This window comes from Dipodomys ordii, unplaced genomic scaffold (assembly GCF_000151885.1).
Source record: "Dipodomys ordii isolate 6190 unplaced genomic scaffold, Dord_2.0 Scaffold64, whole genome shotgun sequence".
NCBI lineage: Eukaryota > Metazoa > Chordata > Mammalia > Rodentia > Heteromyidae > Dipodomys > Dipodomys ordii.
The window spans coordinates 2,754,688-2,758,748 of record NW_012267280.1 but is presented as its reverse complement, the minus strand read 5'-3'; the positions used below and the strand labels follow the sequence as shown (position 1 = coordinate 2,758,748).

Below are 4,061 nucleotides of genomic sequence, written 5' to 3'. Positions count from 1 at the left end.
TTAAGTCTATATGTGAGAAATTATGTAATAAAAATAACCAGATTTTATTCAGCCATCAACCACTTCCACAACTAAATGTTAATTGGAGTAATAAAGCTTGTTGCCAATCCTTCTGGTTTATAGCCAAGAGGTGCATTTATATTTAACAGAAGAGCTGAAACACTCAAACTTAGTGTTTAGAAGTGGGTTAGAAAATGTGGCCACCGTGGGGGAGTGGGAGGTGGGGGAAGACGGGAAGGGATGGGAAGGGGAAACAAAGGAAAAGGCAACAATGCTTGATAAAAAAAAAGAGTACTCATTACCTTGCCCGTGTAATTGTAACCCCTCTGTACTGTATTTTCACAATAAAAAAAAAGAAAAGAAAAGAAAATGCAGCCACCATTTGAAAACTACCTTTAAAAAATGACCACCAGCCAGACGCCGGTGGCTCATGCCTGTCATCCTAGCTACTCAGGAGGCTGAGATCTGAGGATCGCGGTTCAAAGCCAGCCCGGGCAGGAAAGTTCGTGAGACTCTTATCTCCAGTAAACCACTAGAAAACCAGAAGTGGTGCTGTGGCTCAATCAGTAGAGAGCTCACCTTGAACTGAAGAGCACAAGGACAGCGCCTAAGCCCAGAGTTCAAGCCCCATGACCGACCAAAAAAAAAAAAATGACCACCATAGATAGGTTCACTAAATTTATTTTATTATTAATTAATTTATTTTGTTGGTTGTGGTGTTTGAACTCTGGGCCTGGGCGCTGTCCCTCAGCTCTTCAGCTCAAAGCTAGCACTCTACCACTTGAGCCACAGCGCCACTTCCAGTTTTCTGGTGGTTTATTGGAAATGAGAGACTCACGGACTTTCCTGCCTGGGCTGGCTTTGAACTGTGATCCTCAGATCTCAGCCTCCTGAGTAGCTAGGATTACAGGTGCCCGTCCTAACTTTATCTTAAAAATCATAACGTGGGGCTGGGAAGGTGCTCAGTGGTAGAGCGCTTGCCTTGCATGCATGAGGCCCTGGCTTTGATTCCTCAGCACCACATAAACAGAAAAAGCCAGGAGTGGCGTTGTGGCTCAAGTGGTAGAGCACTAGCCTTGAGCTGAAGGGCTGAGGGACAGTGCCCAGGCCCAGAGTTCAGGCCATACAATTGAAAAAAAAAATTAAAAAATCATAACATGTTTCTCACAAAAGAGCATTACATTCTGTACACAGCTCTGAACAAATGCCAGGGGCGTGTGAACTACTGTTACTTTCCTCCCTGTCCTACCCCACAAATGCTTACAGTGACCACATGCAAGGTGTTCACAATAATTACATAGGGGGAATTTTTATCTTTGTCCATCATGGGGTTTGAACTCTGGGCCTGGGCGCTGTCCCTCAGCTCTTCAGTTTAAGGCTAGCGCTCTACCACTTGAGCCACAGTGCCACTTCTAGCTTTTTCTGCTTAGGTGGTGCTGAGGAATCGAACCCAGGGCCTCATGCATGCAAGGCAAGCGCTCTACCACTGAGCCATCTTCCCAGCCCTAGGGCGAATTTTTTTAAACCACCAACAATGTACAAAAAATAAAATCCACTCACTCTGCTGCTGTTTCAAAATTTCAATGTTAGTTTCTACACACCCTCCCCGCCCCCAACCTGTTTGTAAGGAAGTAAAACATTAGATCTGGTGAACAGCAAAGATTTCACTACATCTCAAATGCAGAACACCTATGAAACAGAGGAACGTTGGCTTTCTGAACAGAAGCAGATTGGAAAAAAAAAAAAAAAGATGCAGGACTCCTTCAGTTTTTCAGTAGTCTTAGAAAACCTTTTTCTGCTTATGTGGTGCTGAGGAATTGAACCCAGGGCCTCATGCATGCAAAACTAGCGCTGTACCACTGAGCCACCTTCCCAGCCCCTGAGCGCTTGCCTTGCATGCCTAAGGCCCTGGATTCGATTCCTCACTACCACATAAGCAGAAAAAGCTGGAAGTGGCGCTGTGGCTCGAGTGCTAGCCTTGAGGTGAAGAGCTGAGGGACAGCGCCCAGGCCCAGAGTTCAGGCTCCTAGACTGACAAAAAAAAAAAAGGAAAAACTTTCCAGAATACTGAGTCACTCTATAAAAAGGAAAAAAAAATCTTGCATTAGACTCCTTCAACATCTGCATACTGCTTCATACTATTCTGCAATAAATACCTGGCATTCTGAGCCTGGTCCTGTGGTCCTGTAAAGGTAATGATCTGATCTTCCAATCCTTCTAAAGGCTCATAGTTTTGATCAAAACTCCCAACTCATGACGGACTTGTTTAATCCTTTGACCACTTTTGCCAATAATAGATCCAGCCAAATCTTTGGGAACAGTTACTTGTGTAGTAATAATAGATCCACCAAGACCACCCTATGAGCCAGGACCACCTGCATGGGAATAATCAGACCCAGAGCCACCCGGTGGTTCTAAACCATCTGCCATTCTGATGGGCTCCATGTATGCATCGCAGAGTCCCGAGTGTCATTCTAAAACCAACCATGCCATCATAGCGGTCTCCAGGTCTTCCTCTTCTGTCATAGGCCATTGGATCTTCTCCTCTACATGGAGGTGGTAGAGGAAGAGGAAGATTCTGAGTTCTGCTACTGCCCTGGCCACCTTGACCAGCAAGTAGAGGAGGAGGTGCATGACAAGGACTCATATCACCATCATCTCTTCTAGAAGGAAGCATGGGATGACCACCCCACCCTCTTCCTTATATGGGAAATCCCACAGGATGTCCACAATGACCATCAAACATCATCGTAAAACCGCCATAATCATAGGTCTCATCATAGAAGTTGGGATCGTAAGGCCGTGCACGTGCTTTAATGGGAGACTCTGATATAAGATCAAGGATGGGGGCTGGGAAGGGGCTCAGTGGTTGAGCGCTTGCCTTGCATGCATGAGGCCTTTGGTTTGATTCCTCAGGACCACATAAGCAGAAAAGGCTGGAAGTGGGGCTGAGGCTCAAGTGGTAGAGCGCTGGTCTACAGCTGAAGAGCTGAGGAACAGCGCCCAGGCCCAGAGTTCAGGCCCCACCACCCACCAAAAAAAAAAAAAAGATCAAAGATGATGTTTATGCCCTCTACCACTCTAGCAGGCTCTCCTCCAATGAGAACAACAGTGTCGTCAGCAGGATGACAGCATTCTTGAAAAGCTTGATTGCTGTCTGAGTAGTCTCTTGGAATTCTTTGATTTAGCACCTTTGACCTCAATAATTCCTCCCTGCCAAAAGCTGATGAAGCAACAGTCGCACCTCCCAGTCAAAGTCCCTTCCTCTAAGCATTCCACAGCTTCAACTTTGAGGGGGAGCTGGCTGGTTGCAGGGGGCACTGGCAGCCGCAGGCCTACTTCTGGGGTAGGGATGACTTTCCTCAGAATCTCTCCAATTGTTTCAGTATCAGCACTGATGCTCTGTATGCGCACGCGGGCCACTGCTGTCTGGGACTGAAACACTGGCACTGTAGTCTGCACAGAGAGCCTTCACTTTCATGCCTTTTTTCCCAATCACTGTCCCAGTCTTCTTGCTTTGAAGCGGAATGCGTAATTCAACCATCTCGTCAGCATTCCGGGTTGTTTTTTTGTTTTTGTCAGTTGTGGGGCTTGAGCTCTGGGCCTGGGCGCTGTCCCTCAGCTCTTCTGCTCAAGGCTAGCGCTCTACCACTTGAGCCATAGCGCCACTTCCTGTTTTTTTCTGCTTATGGGGTGCTGAGGAATCAAACCAGGGCCTCATACATGCAAGGAAAGCGCTCTACCACTGAGCCACTTTCCCAGCCCCTCAGAAGGACCTTTCTGTCCCCTGATCCTCCCCTGCTGGCTTCAAACCACAATCCTCAGATTTTAGCCCTGAGTAGCTAGGATTGCTGGAATGAGCCACCAGTGTCCGGCTTGGGAGAAGATCTTTACAGCAACAAAGCAGACAAAGGTCTAAAATCCAATATATACAAGAAGCTCAAGAAACTAGCCCCTCCCAAACCTAATAGATCTATCACTAAATGGGCAAGACATCTAAGGAGAGGCTTCTCAGAAGAGATGGTAAGAATGTCAAAGAAGCACATGAGGAAATGCTCATC

General features: G+C 46.8%; 1 pseudogene; it reads right to left on the bottom strand.

The window, feature by feature from the left end:
* Window positions 1-2,104: 2,104 nt before the first annotated feature.
* On the bottom strand, window positions 2,105-3,574 carry LOC105990301 (annotated as a pseudogene).
* Window positions 3,575-4,061: the final 487 nt, after the last annotated feature.